At 40.0% G+C, this 21,231-nt stretch overlaps 1 protein-coding gene across 2 annotated transcripts in view; it reads left to right on the plus strand.

Annotated features, from left to right (window-relative positions):
• The window catches only part of RARB (retinoic acid receptor beta), a 787,132-nt gene that overhangs the window by 110,667 nt on the left and 655,234 nt on the right, over window positions 1–21,231 (plus strand). Inside the window, exon 1 of one of the 2 annotated variants that reach the window (XM_061194747.1) lies at window positions 4,084–4,242. The exons of the other annotated variant lie outside the window; for it this stretch is intronic. The gene's annotated coding sequence lies outside the window, so the exon portion shown is untranslated. Of the gene's footprint in view, window positions 1–4,083; window positions 4,243–21,231 lie in introns of those variants that run through there. 2 annotated transcript variants of the gene reach the window in all.

Consider the following 21,231-nt stretch of genomic DNA (forward strand, 5'->3'; position numbering starts at 1 on the left):
GGTGGATGGACCTAGAGTCTGTTATACAGAGTGAAGTAAGTCAGAAAGACTTACTGTATGCTAACACATATACATGGAATCTAAAAAAAAAAAAAAAGGTTCTGAAGAACCTAGGGGCAGGACAGGAATAAAGACGCAGACATAGAGAATGGACTTGAGGACACGGGAAGGGGGAAGGGTAAGCTGGGACAAAGTGAGAGAGTGGTATGGACATATATACACTACCAAATGTCAAATAGATAGCTAGTGGAAAGTAGCTGCATAGCACAGGGAGATCAGCTCAGTGCTTTGTGACCACCTAGAGGGGTGGGATAGGGAGGGTGGGAGGGAGATGCAAGAGGGAGGGGATATGGGGATATTCGTATACACATAGCTGATTCACTTTGTTATACAGCAGAAACTAACACAACATTGTAAAGCAATACTCCAATAAAGATGTTTAAAAAACCCCCACAATTAATAACATGAGCAAGTATAAAGTGCAGTTATAACACAACAGTTGTCTGCATTTAGACAGAGTGCACAGAGTTTTCCTGTGAGGGTCCTGTGCTTCGGGGTCTTACCCTTTGATGGTTCTGAATGAAAGGGGGGTGGGATGCATTGAGGGGCAGAAGCTTTACCACCATTAACTTTGTGTCTATGAGTCCTGCTCATAGAATTGCAAAATATGGTTGTACTTACGGTCTTAAAATTCTCAACAAAATACCCCAAACGGAAGTAATTTTAATTCACAACCATTAAAGGAAACCAGTGAAAGCCATTTGATGGGGCATTGAATGTTGCTTTGCTGTAAATTCCATCAGAGCAGGTGGTTCTTTATCTTTTTCATCCTTACATCCCCAGTGTCTGGTATCCAAAGCATGGTACGTGATAAGAGTTCAGTTAATACTTATTTATCCATCACATGCTTATACACTGCCTACTCTCTGCCAGACATTATTCTAAATGCTCTGCACATACTAACTACTTAATCCTTCAATCAATCCTGTGAGATATGCATCCCCATAAAGGTGAAGAAATAGCAACAAGTTAAGTAATTTGCTCAAGATCACACAACTTGTAGGTTAGAGGAGTTGGGAGTCTAACCCAGACAGTCCAGCTCCACAGTCCATGCTTTTAACCACTCGACTGTGCTTCATTGAACTGAAAATAATCTGGGGAGAACCACTGATTCTTAGGATATATTTTTGAGCATAGACCCAATTATTCCTCTTCTTTCCTGCATGAAAATTCCCCCACCTTCTAACCACATAAGGAAGAACCTTACACTTCTTGGCATGTCATTTAGGATTTCTCTTAATTTGACCTTGTTTATTTTCTACCTTATTTATCTGCACTTCCCTTATGGCTAGAATACAAGAAGCATAAAATATCCCAATGGCCTGACTAGGCTGTTTGGTTTTATACTTCAGTGATCTTGACTTCCCTTTGCCCAACCCCAGTTCTACAGATCTATCAAGACCAGATTAAATGTCATCTGTTCTATGAAGTTTGCAGGGAGTTGTCTAATTTATATACATAATCCAGGGTCTAGCACCACATCTGGTACAAAGGACTGATGGGTATGGTCACAGAAGCGTGCACTGAACAGCTCCTGTAGGCTTCTCATGTGCCTTTGTAGGCATTTTCACACACATCTGCCTATGGTATTCCCATAGTCTACAGTGTAAATGGTGACCCCAGGATTTGGGCAGTGCACACTGGCACAACAGTACAGGGCAGCCCTCTGGTAGATAGCAGGAGCTCATTAAGGATTTGTTGACTGAGTTAGGCACTTTTTGCTATCATGAGGCCAGAGAATGTCCAGTCTGGCTCTTTCTATTAGTTGTTTGGAGAGCAATTACCATTCTGTTGGTCCCTGGACTTATGTTTCTAAATTTATATCTCCTTCCACAAAACTATTGGGTAGAAAAATTGAGGCAATTCCAACTAAATGCCAAGCTATATCTTTGGATACCTTTGATTTCCACAATAAACAAAACTTCCCAAGTTTTGGAGGCTGCTTGAAAGAAAAAGTTATTGTTTTTATTTTTTTTACCTATTCCATGTTCCATATGCTCTGATGAGAAAGAAGTGATGCACCTTAGAGTGTGGCCCTCACCCAGGGGATTAAGTGCACTTCTTGATCCACAAGACAAGCAGAGAAAAAGGGAAGGAAGGCGGTGACTCCCAGCAGGTCTCAAAGTCACAATTCTAAAATTGGACCAGCCTCTCTGCCACTCCCAATGCCCCAGCACCAGAATGAGGGCACAGAAGCCCCAGCACTGACCCATGCATTTGTCTCATTGTGTAGTGACTCCTACCTGCTAGAATTGTTGAAGGTGCTTATATATGTTTTCTTTTATCATTTTAATTGCCATTAAGTTCATATTCACTAGCACCTCTAAAGAGCTCATTAAACGTGCACTTTAATGTGTTCTAAGTATATACATATGCACACATTTTTTATACATATTCATAGATATATCTGTATGTTGAATATCTCTGTTGTAATTTTCCAGCAACCTCAAAGCCTTCTATATGTTTATCATGGGCTGAGTTTATCAGATTGATCTACTTTGTTATTTTTAGTAATTAAAAAAAATTATATGGGGACAAATAGTATTGTCTTCAGCAAGTTACTCAGAGAGACTGTTGGAGGTTTTGATATGTGACCAGAAAAATATTATTTACTAATGAAACAAGAAACATCTAGCAGGATCGAATCATAATTAATTGCTACTGCAGTTGGGAAAACTACCACTGGCTGACAGAACTCATAGAGGTGCTGATCTTTCTTCCACTTTTGTTTCTGTCCCTGCTCAGACAAAGTAATTAATCATTATGGAAGAGGGGAAGCCTATATAATTTGTTTACTGGTAAAACATCCTTAAATGAGAGAACTAGAGGTGAAGAAATCTATCTTCTTTCAGAAAATTTAAATGAAGTATGATTCAGATTTGTTACTTTTCAATGTGAAGCCATAATGTCATAAATAAGGGAAAAATAATTTTTAGGAAGAAAGAAGGTGCATAATTAAAGAGATAAACAATTTAAGGTTATTTCCCTGTATATGAATCTATTTTTTACAAAGCAAGGGTAAAATATGTACATCTTTTCAGTCTCTTAAAGTAGAATTCTTGACTTTCGATTGAGGAAGAAGACCAATAACAATAGTATTTCACTTCAGATTTTCTTTACAGATCTTCATGAAAGTAATGAATGTTTAAAATATGAATGTATTAGGAAAGAATATTTTACATGTTTTACATGGTTTTTCTAAGCTTTCAAAAAAAAATTCCCTAAATGTTGTTTTGAACACTGATAAGGAATTTTTCAGAAGCCAGTTTAAATAAAATTGAGTATTCAATCTTGGTAGTCTTGTTAGTTTCTTAGTGACACTGTCCTTTCACAGTCTTGTCTTTGAGTAGAGTTTTTTACCTCTTCCAGCCAGGAGCAGCAGTGTGGACTGGCGGTTAGAGCAAATTGGGACCACACCTAGCGTGTGTATCCATAGCCGCGCTTGTCAAGAGCATGATGGTTCTAGAACACTCAAAGACACGGAAGCTCTAGAAGACAAGAAGCCTTCCTTATACAATGGCCAGTTTAACACATTTTAAAACAATTTATTTGAAAAATAAAACAAAATATCCATAAGTAGGTTTATGACCACTTTTTTCACAATCCCTTTATTTTTGTGTTGTAGCATATAAAGACGTAATCTAGTAAGAAAGCATCAGATAAAACATTAAAAAACAAAATGTTGCTGTTCTAAATTGAAGTACACATAAACATGTATATATCCATTTATATTTCTTTGTATTCTCCAATAAGGTAATAAACTACATACATTCTAAAGAAGAGACTAGAAAACTTTTTCAGTATCCTTGGAACCTTCAGAGAATGACGTTTTTGTCTTGTTAAGAGACTTCCCGGCTTCTCAGTGAAGTTCCCTTTGAAGGACATAATGATAAATAATGGAGCGATTTCAATTGTTATTTTGCCAAAAGGTATTGTCTGCTTTTTTGTGTTCATCATGACTTGTGAAATTCAGCTGTGTCCTTGGTCTTAGCTAGCCAGAGCAGGGAAAAGGCAAAGCCATTCCATTGTGGCTCTCTCCGGTGTGAAAAATCAGATGCCATGCATTAATGGTTGTCAGTCTGATGACTGCTCGCCTACCATTCTGGCTGAGGGGTGGAAAAGTTACCCGCACATCTCAGCCTGAATCAACATAACCCAGAGATAATCTGGAAGACCTTTCTGGTAAGAATAGCTCTTTTTAATATATTGTTTAGATGACTTTGAAGATTTAAACTGCTTCTGTCTTTCTTACTTACATGTCTGCTGAGGGAATATACCGTACACTCTGAATTTCTTACTTTTATTAAGTTGGATTTGGTCTTGGTCTATAAACTGTGGTTGAATAAGCCGGACGTCTCTGTTAATAGAAACTTCTGTCCTTTTGTAGTCTAATGCATGAAACTAATAATTTCACACCTCTTAGGCTATAGCTATACTGAGTTTTAGTAAGTTCTTTGGTTGCTTCCATAATCAAAATATAAATAATTTTCCTACCATAAATAATTATATCCATTTTAATGTCAAAGAAGAAAATGCCTGGCTGTATTCCTGTACTGTTAGGACCAAATATCATTGAGGAATTTGCTGCACTGGAAAAAGTTTTTAAGTGAGCTATCATAAGGTATAAAATGAATTTAGAGTCTGTGAATGACAAATAAGATTTATCAAGCAGCATAAAGCAAATTGGTACATTTAAAAGTTAATGATATTTTGGAGTACCAAATTACAGTGGGGAGATGACAGAAATATTTCGCAGTTCGGAAAAGCACCTTAAAGACTTGAAGTGTTTAACAAACCAGATCATGTGGTGTTATAATATTGGTTTCCATTCCTTTTGGACTGTGACTGCATTGGCTTACGTTTTCCAGAGGTAGGTGTTTTTGAAAGGCGGAAGTTTATTAATGTTTGTCATTTTCTTCACAAAGCTCAGTAATGGGCTGTAGCTGGCTAATTTAATCCATAAGGCACTTTCATACCCTGTTGCAGGTTTTAAGCAGAAGTCAAATTGCTTTGTTACATTTAGGTACAGAACAAAGGCATTATGTCATTCTATATGTATACATCCCACTGAGCTCCAGTAGTTACCAAGAGAAAACCGCACTTCATTCCTTTCCCTCTCTGGAAAGCCATAGGTGTATGACCTCCAAAGCAAACAAACAAAATTACCATGCCTTAAAGAAAAACAAAAACCCAAAACAAAACCTAAGGCAGTATGAAAGCCTGGAACTGACCCTGTCCAAACTCTGTGCCTTTTTAATTTAATCACCGCAACCTGCAACTCCAGTCTCCTCTGATTTCACAGAAGTGAGTTGACTTTTAAAGATCTGTTGTCAATGTGTGGAAATATCTGCACCTCTAACTCTATAGGCAGATATTGGAAAACGACCAGGTTTGTGCTGATTTTTCATAATCCTCAGGAATTGGACTGGGCTGCCATTTGCTAGGGTCAGATGACTGACGATGGGAGATGGGTGGGTGTCCTCAGGCAGGCCTGGCGGGATGAGCGGAACTTGTCTAGATTCAGAAACTGGATTGTTTTTACTTTCTTACGTGACGACGCTGATGTGGCATAATATTGACTGAGCTGCGATGTGGGGCCGTCTGCTGGCTGATGTTTCTTGCAGCCCCATTGACAGAGTCTCATTGTTTCTGCTCAGTGCTAATCTTCTTGATTGCATCACTGATGCATTGGCACAGAGTAGGTGAATTTTGTTCATATTTTAGGGGAATACACCAGTTGAATAATTGTTTGAGAGGATCTGGACGTCTTCTGGAGCTTAACTGTTTGGAAACAGTGTGGTTTCTAAAGAGCCAAAATGTACCATTTAAAAAAAAATCCTCTTAGGGTCTCAAAATTATATTCTAGAATCACTCTTCTGAATTTTTCATTTCTGAATTGTATCACCCTGTCCATGCTTGTACCGGGTATGGCATAGGTGTAAATTCTTCTTATTTAGCATCATAATTTTGAGATGTGTGATGGTGATTGGGGTACAGAATTATTCTTGAGATTCTGTTTGTTTTATAAATTAATATACTGAGTGAAGACGTTTTCTTAAGTTTATGTGTTGGGACCTCAGGTCACACAATAAAATAAAAATATCTCAAGACTATAATCTACAACATAATATTTAACCTTCTCAGGATGCTCAACTTCAGATAATCTTAGTTAAAAAGTCAGGAAGTACTATCAAGAACAAGTCCAGAAAGACATTTTTTTCACATCAGCTTAACCAAGACTCTTATCTGAGGCAGCTAACAATCAGCCCAAATGACTAATTTGATTTTCTACTTCTCTTCCTTTCCTTAATCAGAATTCTGATAGAGGGATTAATTAGCAATAAAGCAACATGAGGAAGATGGAAAGAAAATGAGGGCATAGATAATCCACAAACTATATATAATCATCCCTGCGTAATCAGAAGTTAACTATCATTAACATGACATTTGCTTTTAAAGCCAGGAAGAAAATTATGATTTTTGGCACTAACCTAGTCTTTAATTATAGCACAGTACCATTCTTTCCTTGTGTTTGTTCAGATAGCTATAAATTATATTAGTCTAGGGCTTTTGTGTCATTTCCTTTCCTTTTCCATGATTTATATAGTCAGAATACTGACCTATAATTAAGTGTACTTGAGAATGGTCTCCAGTTAATTAAATGCTCTGGAGTGTGTAGGGTGTTCTTTGCCAAAATTCCAAGGGAAGAGGCCATCCCTGGGTTAAATATCTACAAGGAGTCTGGGTAAATCTTCAGTGCTAGTCTTCTATGATTGTTGAAGCTGTCATAAGAAGTAAAAATAAATCTTTCTTGACTATTGTCTATAAAAGAATGTAAGATTCATCTTTTCGTATAATTTAAGGATATCATTTCGAAAAGTAATTGTCTCATTTGAGGCATGCCTGGTTTTTAGTAACTAGTAAAACAGATATATCATATGGAAATGAAAAATAAACTCTTCCTTCCTCTCTTTATTTTTGTCCTTTTATCTTTCTCCATAACAATTCTCCATTCTCTGCCAGAAACAACTAGTGGCCACTCAATTTGATTCAATATATGGATGTGAATTTGCTTCTGTGTGCAGTGCAGTAAGCTGAAGAGGGCCTGTTAACACAAGTAGCTCTTACCCAAAGAGCCTACCCAGGTGCCAGAACTTGCCCTCACTCCAAGGGTGAGTGGAGACCCTGTCCCTCTTTATCTGGTTTTCCATCCTTACCTCACTTTGCCAGCAACACCTCGCCACCCAAATGCACATATGCCCTGAATGATATGGAACTTGTTTCCATTCCAAGATCCCAAGGCAAATCCTAGGACCCATATCAACTACAGGGAATGAAGAAGGGAAGGTGGGGGGAGGGAGGGCAGGGGTAATGTGGAGGATGGGAAAGACTCTCATTCCTCTGTGGTTTCACGTAGAAAGGAAACTCTAAATCTGCTCGGGGGCTGCATCAAAACATTTATTCAGGCAATTGCTCACTGTAGTTGGGTCATCTGTATACAGCAGAGGGATATATACTGGCAGCTGGGTGGAGGGAGTTGGGTCTACAGATGTTTTATTTGGCATGCACAGTGTTTTAAAAAATTGAGCCAACATTTAAAAAATTAACAGATTTCAATCCCAGTCCAGATTTCTGGCTTCTTTTGGGAAAATCAGAAGAGTGGCAACACTGCATCTGTAATCGCCAAACTAAACCTTGAGGTGACCAGAGGTGACAAGGGTGAGCATACTTACTGGTGATCAACGGGGTCTGTTACATTACTGCCTGGCCCTGATGTAGACGGAGCTAACCGCCTCCCTCCCACCTTTCCCCTCACACCCACACCTGCGCACCGTTCATGATGTGCAGGTAGAGGTGCTTTTTTGGAGGGAGAGGTAGACGACTTGAGAGGTGATCAGATCAACCTTGGCTGGGCCAATATTAAGGTGAGGGTAGGAAGAGAGGCAAGGCAGCCTCCCAGGTTTAATTGGGACCATATGAAATTTACCTTTTTATAGTTCAGAAGCATCACATTGGCACTTTTATATCTACAATCCACCTTCCCTCTCCTTTTCAAAATTTCTGCTATAGCCCTAGAGTCTTCATTGCTCTATGGAATTTGTTAAAGAATGGTATATTGTCCATTTAGATCCCTAGGACTTCAGCGTTCCATGATTAGATTTTAGGGAACAACTCGCCTTTTCATTCCTCCATAGATTTATTTTTTATTTTCAGCCCAGTAGATACTCTGTTTCTCTCCAATTAAAAAAAAGTAATAATTTACAGACAGAATCACTCAGTGTCTTGTGATCCTAAGCTTTAATAGCTCTGAACCCAGAAAGACTAATATATATATTTATTGTGATAAAATACACATAACATAAAATTTACCGTTTTAACCATTTTTAGATGTACAACTGATAAATTGTATTCACAATATTGTGCAACCATCACCCCTGTCCATTTCCAGAACTTTTCTATCATCCCAAACAAATTCTGTGCCAATTATATAATAATTCCCCATTCATCTTTCCCCAGCCCCAGGTAACCTACATTCTACTTTTCTTTCTCTTTGAGTTTGCCTGTTCTAGGTACTGCATACAAGTGGAATCACACAATATTTTTCCTTCTGTGTCTGCTTATTACACTAAGCATAATGTTTTCAGGGCTCACTCATGTTGTACTATGTATCAGAATTACATTCCTTTTTAAGGCTGCATAATATTCCATTGTGTGTATCTATCACATTTTGTTTATCCATTTATCTGTTGATGGACATTTGGCTACTGTAAATAATGCTGCAGTGACCACCGATGTACAAGTGTCTCAGTCCCTGCTTTCAATCCTTTTGGGTATATACCTCGAAATGGAATTGCTGGATCATATGTTAATTTTACGTTTAACTTTTTGAAAAACTGCCAAACCGTTCTATAGTTGTACAGGGGTGACAAATGCAAACTGCCTTAAATCGTCCTTTTAAATTACGATAAAGCCAGGCTTTTTTTTCTTCTGCCATAGGAAATATTTATCAGGTCAGAGAAAAGGTAAATTCTTCCTAAATATTCTAATCAAAAAGAGTTTCATTAGGGTCCAGTTTTGATGAACACTGTTTCTGGTTTTCAAGCCTATATGCAGCACTTTTTGGTTTCAGATTAACTGTTCTGATAATGATTTTTAGAATTTAAATTCCTCCATGGAAACCATCATAGCTGATGAGCTTATTTGCACAACCAACAAAGTTAACTCTGGGTTCCCATTCTTCTAATCCTGGAAGTTAACTTGTTAGTATATTATTATCACACAAATGCCTTTATGTAATCATACATGAACACATGTGGTTTGAGTATGATACTAACATACATGCACACATGTGTGGAGGAATGTTAAACACAGTGCAATCTATACCCAACAGTAACAGTTTGTGCCATGCTTTTCCTCATAAGCAAATGACACTCGTTTTAGATAAATTTTATGATTCTCATCAAAACAATTTTTCTCACTCATTTAAGCACACTTTAACTTTATTATGTAAATGAACTTTGGGGATGGCAGTGTAAGAGTTAAAGTGAGCTCTGAAACACTCTCTAGCTGACTTCGGGAGAAAAGAAAAGTCATCATTGGCAGTAATGTAGACAGACATGTCTCCTTTTAAATGGTGGCAGTGGTCTGTGTCTGCAGTCAAAGCTGTAGCGTGTGGGTTCATGTTTTCATAGTACAAAGGAGTTTCATTTGACAATTTCATACCAAATAGTCCCTTATGTTCAGCCATGGAAATAATGGGAGCAGATCTGTGGGTGGGAATGGCTACATTGGCTCAAAAAACTCTCAGGACTAAGATCCAGGTCTGTGATGTTGACAGTGTGGAGAGGAGATGCTGTGTGGAAAAGGAGGAGCTATGTCTTTTGTTTAAAGATCTCAATTAATCCCATTTTCTGTTACGTTTTACAATGGGATAAGAGGATCCGAAGGATTTTATATCATTTTAGTTTTCAAAATAATCATTCAGGTGAACTGCCTGGCTAAGTAACAACTCAGAATTCTTTTCCATCTAATTCCTTTCCTGTCTTTTTTTTCTTTGTCTTGCTTCTCTATGGCAGTATCCTGCAGGGCACCCTCCTCTAGCTGGACCCAACTGAGTTCCTGCCTATGTGCGTTCCCAGTATAAGCAGCCAATCTAACTTACCACATACTGGGGGAAAGGCACGGACCCAGGATTTCATTCTGCCACTCGACAGTGATGGGACCCAGGGACAGCATGGGCTCTGCATTTACGAGGCTCTGGCTTTGGGGTCTGATTCTGTCCCTTACTGACTTCGTCAACTCTAGCAAGTTAGTCAACCTCTTGGAGCATTTAAGTTTCCTTATCTGATATGTTCTTTGTGAGAAATGTAGGAATTTAGAGAGAAAATGAGGACTGAGAACCAGGTAGAGAAGAAGGACAGTGAAGAATTATCTGAGATGGAGTTGCCCAAAGGACTTTTAAGAACAAAGCCAGGCAACATTAAATTTTAAGTTGCTTATCATCCCATGCTGTAATGGAATCCCCTTCTTTTACTAACACCTTGTTTAAAAAAAAAAAAAATATATATATATATATATAATTATTGCTGATACTTTAGAATGGAGATGAATTTAAAGGGGTTTCACTTCTGAGCTAATAGACCCTGGAAGAGAGAAAAGAATAGTCATAGGTGAAGCATACAGTATGCCATATGGTACCCTATATGGGGAAGTCATCATAAACAAAACTAGAATAAGTGATTATTAGGGGAAATGGAGCCTTCCTGGGCATTCCTGGAGATATTGGACTGACTTTGGATTGCCAAATTGTTTATTATGTCAAAGGATATTTTCAAAAAACCTCATTATTTCTTCAATGATTTTAATGCAAAAATGAAGAATCATAGAACAAAAGAAGTTCCTTTACACTGAATAAATATGGCCTGATGGAAATTTTACTATATTGTTTTTATCTTTGCCTCATTTTCCCGTGGACTATCAAATACTTCATTCCTAGACCAGCATGTGAAAATCTTGAATCTAGCTTCCAACTCCTTTCAAAGCTAAGACTGACATTTACCTAAAGTAACTGCCCAGTTTACAGGGTTGGGAGACCCAAACCTTTGGGGTAATTCCAGGTTTTGCATTTGTGGTTCTTTGTGTATCATCAAACATTCCCATGGGAAGAAAGTGTGGCTAATCAGGATCCCAGGCTGAAGGTTATAAATTTTTTCCCCAAAGGGAAGACAGAGATTCTGTACTACAGGAATGATTTGGTCGTGTTGATGTGGAAGCTTTCTTAGATTGTTTTGGTCCTATAGCCTCATTTTACAGATGTTTTCATTTAAGTTTGGAAGTGTTAAGTGATTTATTCAAGCTCACACAGCTGTTTTGTGGTAAAAATGAGATTGAACCCAGGTTTCATAATTCCTGGTTCATCTAGATATTCATCCATTTTAATACCTCCTGGGGGCCACTATTGCATGAGGTGCTGAGAAATAATAATAAACCACACAGTTCTGTAGCTCTCTTTATCAAGTGTTGGGAAGATACCATCTAGAAAGCAACAAATAGATGCATCAAACCTTAAATTAGAAATGCATCTTAGTGTTTATTTACTCTAATTTGTATTTAAGATAATGAGGCCCTAATCTAATGAGGTAACTTGGGATGAACAGACAGATCTGAGTAATTCTGGTGTTAAGAGTCAACAAGACTTGATGGCTAGTTAACCATGGAGGCTGAAAGATAGAGAATTCAAAGGTATACAAGGAATTAAGAACTTGGTAGCAGAATAGCATAGTCATTAAAAACACAAGCTGTGTATTTCTCTGCCATTACGATTTGAGGGACCTGAGATCAGGCGACCTCAGTTTACCCATCTGTGAAATCAAGATCATTTCAACTTGAGGGGTTTTGTGAGGATCAAGTGGTATTACATTTGTTGCACTATATTGCCTGGCATGGGTAGGTGAGTATTATTATCAAGAGCATAGTGGTATTGATTTATGAGAAAAAATGAGGTGTGTTGGTTTAGGGAAATTCTCCATTAACTTATGGATTCAATTTTTGATTTATGAAGCCTCTAGAGCCTGGCTACATCAATTAGCCATACTTTTTCTTGTATCCGCCATCATCTCAGAGCTTTTTAACTACTAAAAAAATTAAAGGAATAAGAGTAGACTTGGGCTACCAAGTTTTGGAATGAGAATTCAATGAAACGTGAATAGCAAGACCATTGAGTGCAATCCAGGGAAAGAGTGATCGCTGTAGATCATACAGTGTTGGCTATGAACTCTTAGTGAATGATGCCAAGAGGATGTCTTGATTCAGATACTGTAAGCCGACTCTGCACGGGAGAATTCTGTTGAGGTGATCTTAGTTGGTAGCACTGGTTTGTAAAATACTTCTGAGTTTAGGGGGAGCAGTAGTAACCAAAAGCATCCCATAAAACAAACTTCTATTTCCTTTTATTGCACTTGGTGAAGGTTATTAAGAATGTAATTCTTTCTGCTTGCTATGTGATTAGCAGCCGAACCTTTTGGGGGTACATTTCCATTGCTACGCTCTTGTTATCGCAAATGGAATTTGCATGCCTAATTCCCTTCCCTCCGTATTGAATCCATACCCCTTCAGGTCTAACAGCATGCTAAAAATGATTCCAGACCTCCGATGTTGACTGTGGGCCGTATGTTAGCCCTAATTATGTAAATGAGGCTTGGTGGGAATGTGACATGCTAAGCATTCTGAGCTTAAGGAATTACCTAAATGAATTCTAGCTTGAGTTAATGCTAGGAGAGACAAGGAAATGCGGGTACAGGGTTTGAGCAGATGTCAACAGGTCTGCATGGCTCTTCATGGTCTTTATTTGTCTAATGATAAGGACTGCTGATGGAACATTGTGTCAGAATATATTGAGGTGCCATTTTCCTGAAAGCTGCATTTTGCACCTACAGATGGATCCATTTTCTGAATAAGCAGAGTAGAATGATCCCCAGGGATAAAACTGAAACTAGATCAGGGTAATGTGTGTGTGTGTGCACGCATGCTTATATATATCCGTGAAACATAAGTGGTGGTAGTGGAAGTTTGGGGGGATGGTTGACTAGCATCTCCTGGGGCCCAACTGTTTAGTCTTGACATAAGCAACAGTTCCTGAAGAAGATTTCCTACCCCATGTGGTTTTCTATGGGTGTCTTATGTACTCAATTCCTATTGCACCGAAGAAATGTGGCTTCTTTGAACCTGTATATTTCCAGAATCTTATTCTTGGTGACCCTCTTTTGCCAAGAAGTGAAAAGACACTCCCTTGGCACCCCCTTGTAGATGCATTTACCATAGTCCAAATCAGACCCTGTGCCTCTTTTAGATCATGACTCAATGCTCATCTCTAGGGCCAGCTGGCCTGAGGAATTGTGCTCAGATTATTAGAGATGATTGAAAAGGTCTTTGAGAAGGAAGCATTGGCATCCCCAGGACTTAAATCTCCATGTACCCATTGGAGTAGCACCAGTTATAGAAGCAGACACCTCTGTCTACAGTGATGGAAAGTCCGGGCAGAAGGGGAATCAGAGGGAGATGGAGAAATAAATGCAGATAACACCAGAATTCTGGGTTCAAATCCTAGCTCCTCTGTCTTTAGCTGAGACCATTGCATTCTTCATCAGCAGGATGTGGAAAGTCAACCACAGGGAGTGTAGATGAGAAGCAGCTGAAAAGATGTTTGTTTATTCCCATCCTTTCCATTGGGTCCCTTTATCTTAGGCTAGGAAACCTCTAGGGCTTCTTTTCTATTTGCTTAATGAAGGCTGAAAGAAATTTAAGAGGAAAAAGTACTCTCGTGCTGTGACTCAGTGCTGTTTCACGTTCCATCCATATAACCCCTATGATCACCTCCTTTACCTGTTCCCAGTTGGAAAACACTCTTAGTTGTCCTCAGTTTGTAGAACAAGGTCAAGAGATACACCCTGGTCCTGCTAAAGGATTGGGACCTTCCCAGCCTCGGGTACCACTTGGCCCATGTCATCAGCCACCTACAAACTTTGGGAAGCTTCCCTGCATTTTCTCCACCTGGTCTCAGATCCACAGCTCTCAATGTCAAAGCAACAGAGCAACTCCCAGTGGAGCTGCTATTGACCTCATTCTCCCAAAGTCAGGCTGCAGAAGGCACCGCTGAAGGGAGGTGTCACAGAACACACCCAAAGAACTCCCTCTAGGATATGGGGAAAATATAATTCTCTTTCGCCCCCAGAACAGATTGTGCAAATAGGTGGATTTCCAGCTCACCTACTCGGAAGAAGGTGCACAGTACAACTGAGGATCAAATTGGATGAAAGGCAAATTGTCAAAATAACTAATATAATAGCAATTTATAGTTTGTAAAACAATTTCACATATGTTTATGCTTATGTAAGGAGACATGTTACATGAAAAAATTAAAAACAAAATATTACTATTAAATTTTAAAATGAGAATATATGCTTTTTGAGTCTTTCCATTTGATCTAAAATTTATTTAGATCTTTGTAAGCATTGTTGGAAATAATCTTTGTGTAGGACATTACACTAGAGTCTCTGGGATGGAATAAAGTACTCTGCAATTCCAAAAGCTGGATTATAAATTGCATGCTTTCTGAATGGAATGGATACAAGATGAATTTGATTTGTACCTTTAATTTTTCCACCAATATCCAGCAACTGGTTAGAAAATACCAGGCTTGGTTGGCACAGGTGTAGGGACAAGATTCACCAGCCAGCCATATCCTCCTCCCTTTGGGAGCCTCCGGAGATTAGAGAGCAGAGGGAAGGGACAGATTACTGCAGTCACAACAGTGTGTAACGAAAGTATTGTGCCCTTGAAATGCTAATATGGGTGAGCATCACATTGTAAAGTTCACACGGTTAGGAGGCAGCCTAGCCACTTGAATCACATAGACTGATCTTTATGGGAGACCTCTTATTTGATTCTTTACATATTTCATTTTCATCCTGTGTTTTCTTTGGAATTAACAGAGCCTCTTAAAAACTGCTGTCTATAAATTTTCTCTCCTGCATATGTCTCGAAACAGTTTCATTTCTTCATTTAAAACATTACAGCCATTTCAAAATGCTCTATTTTGTATTTTGTTTCACCATCTCATATAAAATACATGTTCTTCACATAATTATGTAAAAATGGGTTTGCAAATGCTCTAGAGATCCATATGATGGGCACATTATAGGATTCTAAGTAATAATAATCTCCTGTTTACATGAGACCTGATTTTCATGCCAGTTTTTATACTTTAATAGAGCCAGAACACGGCTTTGCTCAAATATGCCAGTTTATTCTGATCCATGAAATACACTTGAAATATCACAGATTAGTTTGCCTGGGAGAATGTGCAACTACATCTGATACTTTAGAGGTGAACATAATGGAGCCAGAGATGGGAACCATTGTTGTCCTGTTTGCTGTGAGCAGAGCTAAACCAAGCCCAGCAGGGTTACTGGAAGACCCAAGGCGTAGGCAGGAGAGGAGGAAACAGAAAAAGGAAAATATAAATTGAAAAAAGTAGGCAATTAGGCAAAAGGAAAAAAAAAGAAAAGGTATCATGTTATATAGAAGAGAGCTCGAGCACACGAAACTCAGTTGATACAAAGAAAGCACAGTGGTTTTCAAGTGTGGTCCCGGGAACGGCAGCATCAGCATCACCTGGAAAGCTGTTAGAAATGCAAATGCTCGTGCCCTACCCTGTCCCCATCCTGAATCAATCCATGGGGAAGAGACCCAGGAAGCTGAACAGATCTTCCAGGTAATTTTGATGTGCACTCAAGTTTGAGAACTCCCAGTCTCCTGGAAGGTTCCAACAGCCTCAGCACAGTGTGCTGAGTGTTTGAGAGGCTGTGCACCTGTGTGGAGTGACGCCAAGCCCAGCTGCAGGAGAGGGAGAGTCAGGGACCCAAAGGACATGGGGATGGAGAGCAGAGCCTAGCTAGTAGAGATATACCAGGTAGTTATTCTCTCCAGAGCAAATGTTTTGAAAGCAGCACCTTTTCAGTGACTTCTAAGGTGACAATGTCATGACAGAGTTAAGACAGTTGGAGGAACCATGTGAAAGGCATGGAGAGAATCTTGTCCAAGGGTGGGGTTATGTGTTTGCTCTACCACTCAGTGGTGGCCGGTCTGGTCTCCTGATGTGTCACTGCCCAGGCTCAAGTGTATGGTGTTGGCCAAATCTTTAGGAGGGGCAGCAGAAAGCAGGATCCAGGCAGAGGGGGGAAAACATTGTGCCCTGGGGGACTGGGCAGGAGTTAGGGCATCCAGAGCACAAAAGGCTGAGGGGGCGATGGCCAGAGACGTGGCCATCAGTGCGAGGCTTAGGAGTCATTGGACACCCAAGATAGAAAATGAACCCCACACTAAATGGGATCAATACTTTCTTTTTTTCTTTATGAATTTATTTATTTATTTGTTTTTATTTTTGGCTGCGTTGGGTCTTCGTTGCTGTGTGCGGGCTTTCTCTAGTTGCGGCGAGTGGAGGCTACTCTTTGTTGTGGTGCGTGGGCTTCTCCTTGCGGTGGCTTCTCTTGTTGTGGAGCATGGACTCTAGGTGCGTGGGCTCAGTAGTTGTGGCACACGGGCTCAGTAGTTGTGGCTCGCAGGCTCTAGGCGTGCAGGCTCAGTAGTTGTGGCGCACGGGCTTAGCTGCTCCGCGGCATGTGGGATCTTCCCGGACCAGGGCTCGAACCCGTGTCCCTTGCATTGGCAGGCGGATTCTTAACCACTGTGCCACCAGGGAAGCCCAGGATCAATACTTTCTCACAATTCCCTACTAGAGGCCCATCTCTGGTACACTCACTCTGGGACATCTGACTTCAACCTGGCCCAAAGCACTTGTCTGTGGATATTTGAGAGAACGAAAATCATCTAGTCAATAGGAAACAAATGCCAGTGACCCCCCCAAAGAAGCAGAAGATGCAAGAGGAGAGATGCTCTTCCTTAGGGCATTCCCTCCTCTCATTCATATTCATGAAAATATTCAGGGCAAACAATTTCTCATTTAACCTTAGAGATAAAGCCAAGTGGGATTTGACTCATGTTCAGTTTCCTATAGAGAATAAATTTGAAATATGGGAAACATGGTGATACACTTTTGCTGTAGGCAATGCATTGCAGTTGACCTTGTATTTAGGGGTGATTATCAAAATATTTTATCATCTGTTTACCTAGACGGAAACAGCTAATTCAGCCTTGTCCATAACCTTCCTTTTTAAAAAGTAGCATTTGCTTCTTTCAGTGGTTTAAACAGTGATTAGGGAAATGTACTGTAAATAATATTTTCATTATATATTAATTGGATGAGTTTTCCGCCAAGTTTACAGAATTAAATGCACCCACATTTCCTGAGATTTTTAAACTTGTCTTTGAACCTCTTTCGAATGCTTTTCTAGGCTTTCTTTTTCCAAAATGCATCTCTCCTCCACTACCACCCAGTCCTAACTTCACTCTTTGAGTTCAAATGGCTTCCTCTCTAAGTCCCATAAGGGCAAGATGGTGCGGGCTTGGCTCTCCCTTGGCCTCTAGCCCAGTGCCTGGCACAGTAGGTGCTCAATAAACATTAATTAAACCAATGAATGGCTACGGAAGACTGCTCTGTGTACCTGCTTTTGAAGCAGGTCTCTCTCCCATTGTCTCCTTTTGCCCTCTTTCTTCCCCCTCTTCCTGATGCGTTCATTACAAAGACATTAAACCCAGTCCTCAATTTCTCTAAATTGTTTATGCAACTCATTACGTTATGTTAAAAGGTAACAAAGGCACATAGTAAAACTATTTTTTTTGCATCAGAAGCTGTGTAATTTTAGAGACATAACATAGCTCACAATGCACATTAATTATGAAAGAATATATAATATTGAAATTATGAATTGTGGCCAGAAAAAAAATCTTTTTGATTGTTTAGTGTCCAGTGGACTCCGTTTTAGGTGTAGTCCCTTCCAGGGAGAGGCTCATAGAAAGGGTGAGCTGGGGTTTGAGAGCATATAGATGCATGTAGATAAAAGAGGTCATGGGCAGGGTTTCATGAAATTTGAATGTGAAGTGGTATTATGCATCTCTTTCATTTAAATAACTTAAAATGAGTAATTCACTCCCCAGAACATTTGATAAAAACCCTTGGAAGTTTGCCAGCAGGCACAGTGGAGGAAGGAATGCGTATTCAAAAGAGAAAAGAGAGAGAGAGAGAAAATGAGGAAGCCAAACCTGCAGAAGCGATCTATACCTGATTTATTTTCTAAAATAAATGGAAACATCTTAGTAACAATTGCTTTGAAGAGCCAGGGCCTCACTTTACAATGCTAAGCAATACATTCTTCGGAAACGCTACCTTGGAAACGCCAGTGCATTTAAGAAAGGACCCCAGAACACTTCCTTTGCAATGTGTTCACCTCAGGTGACAGATCCCTGCTCTGGAAGCTAGGTTCTGGGGTGTCAAAACACCTCCGTGCAGTGGTGATCGTTGCCATAGAGATAACTAGATGATGGATAGCTAGATGATAGATAAGCACTGAAGAGATAGTAGATAAATGATCTCATATGTCAGAAGAGGCCTTTGTGCCTAGGAAATTACAGATTTTTTTTCAAAAACAATTCTTCTGTCAAAATCAAACATAGAACTCACTTTGCTTTACTCCCACTCTGTGCATTCCACTCCTCTTCCAAAGCTTTTTTCTTATTATCACATCTGTGATGTGTTCCGCCCATTCGATTCTTGCTTGACTTCTTGTCGAGGAGATTAACTTTCTTCAGAGGTTAAAGGCACTACCAGTGCTGGGGGAAGGACGTAGACAGCTGACCACTCAGCTTTCTTTATTTTACACTAAATTAGGGCTTCATCGGTTGTTTTGTCCTTTTTTGTACTCAGACCAGTTTTGTCCCCTTTTTCTTCTTCCTTTTTTTTTTTGGTGCCGTGTGGCATGCAGCATCTTAGTTCCCGGACTAGGGATCAAACCCACGTCACCTGCATTGGGAGCGAAGTCTTAATCACCAAAGCACAGGGACATCCCTCTTCTTCCTTACTTTCTACTTCTTTGTTTCTCCCTTTCCTTCTTTCTTCTTATCAACCCCTCCTCCATCTCTTGTTCCCATCTCCATGTACCCCTGACTTTCCTGCCTCACTGCTTTCTGTCCCTACTCTTTTTATGGTCACCTCTGTGTATTTTTCTAATTCCAGATATTCTAACACACTGAGTCCACTTGATTCTTAAAATGACAATGGGCAATTTCAGCAGATATATCTACACATTTTATAAAATGATAATCAGATGGGACCTTGAAAACTCATCTTAAAATACGGCACGTGCCCACTGGTCTGGATTCCAGAAAGGACTCTGAAGAATAAATAGGTTCGAACATGGGCTCAGAGCTATTATTTCCTCTGCAGTGTAACCTCTGACAGCCTGAAAAATCAGACCCCATTTTATGGGCCGTTAAACAGCAACGGAGTCCTAAATTGTGCTAGAAGCCACAGGAAATCACGAAGAAATCAGAAGTCAAGATGTGTTCCTCGGGGCAGCTTTAGAAAATCATGGAACAAATTCAATTCCTTCATTTCACAGTGTGCAGAGAGGTTGTGATTCGCTCAAAGTTTTACAACTGTGACAACTCCAAGAATCTAGAACCTGGGGATGCTGACATGTTGTCAAGTGACTTTTCTAGTCCACCCCATTACAGAATGGTCATGTGAGAAAGAAAGGAGAGAGAGCTGTACTGCTAATGGAGCAGAATTTGGGGCCCTTCTCCAAGTCTGGGGGAAGTGGCAAAAGGAAGTATTTTTAGGATAAAAGAGAGAGACATGTTTCTTCTGAAGAGGATGAGGGAAGAGGGAGGACAATGAAGATAATAATTTGAAACATCTTTGGATCTCAACTTTCTCATTTGTCAAATGGAGATAATATTTTTATTGTAAGTCTGTTTTCCTGATTACATGGAAAAAAAGTGTAAAGGGCTTGATATACAGAAGGCACTCAAATAGTAACTGCTGGTGTTTTGGATTTGTGACTGAACCTTCTTTTTAACCACCTTCCTATGAAGAAGAGTTAGCACTCATGTCTTAATGGTCTGGAGTTCCTGAGGCTGGTTTTCAACAAGGTGAAAAACAACTGCAAACTAATCCACCTAGCTCTGAAACTAATTCCACCTAGCAAACTAAGTTGAAGTGCAAACTAATTGAAGCGCAAACTACTTCCACCTAGCTCTGAAACCAGAATCTGAAAACCTGGCCCCAAGCTGTTTGCTTCCCATTTTGTAATCCCAGCTGCAATTCTTGGATTGCAACTGTACCTAGGGAAGAACACACAGACAGGACAACTGTTTGTCAAAAATTATTAACTGATGCCACATGCATGAAGATATCTGTAACTTGGTCTCAATTCTGATGAAGGCTGATCTGCTGGCTCTTTTTAACATTACAGTGACTGATCATGGTTACAGGTCATACAACAATTTAGGAAGTGGACTTAGTCTTCTTCCCCAGGAAACAGATTATCAGGTGGATATTTACACACCGGAAGCTTATTGCAAAGTGCCCTTGGGATCTATACCTGTGACAGAATGAGGAAAGCTGGATCAGATAGGAGAAGGAATTCAATACAGTTGCAACAGCGGATGTGGTTCTCAGCCAAACCCTCGATGAGCTCTGCCATTGGGGTGGTTCTCTTGGCTTACCGAGAATTGAGGCCAAGGGGCTGGATCTTCATCCTCCACACCAATAGGCCGTTAGATGCTGGCTTCCCCCCGTGGAGGAGGACTGACACGTGAACAGGTGTCTCTCTTCTGCTGAGAGAGATCGCCAGAGAGGCCTCAGCCAAGCCGACAGCAGACAACACTGCAGGCAGCAGGGGTGGTGAGTGCCCCTCCTAAAGTGGGGTCTAGACAGAGCACTACAGAAACCAGCACGGAAGCCCACGCTATCTCCTACGTAGAGCACAGCACCTTTGGGAAGTGTTGGCTTGTGTTCTAGCGGACCCTGAATCATAGTGTTACTGAACACAAGTTTGTGCGTCCGACACACAGTGAGACCAAACAAACTGAAATGTCGGAGTTTGGAGCAGAAAAAGGTTAATTGCAGGACAAAGCAAGGAAACAGGTGGCTCATGCCCCCCAAAATCCAGAACTCCCTGAAGGGTTTCAATAAAGCATTTTAAAGGCCAGGTG

Source organism: Eubalaena glacialis, chromosome 6, assembly GCF_028564815.1.
Source record: "Eubalaena glacialis isolate mEubGla1 chromosome 6, mEubGla1.1.hap2.+ XY, whole genome shotgun sequence".
In the NCBI taxonomy this organism is placed as follows: Eukaryota; Metazoa; Chordata; class Mammalia; order Artiodactyla; family Balaenidae; genus Eubalaena; species Eubalaena glacialis.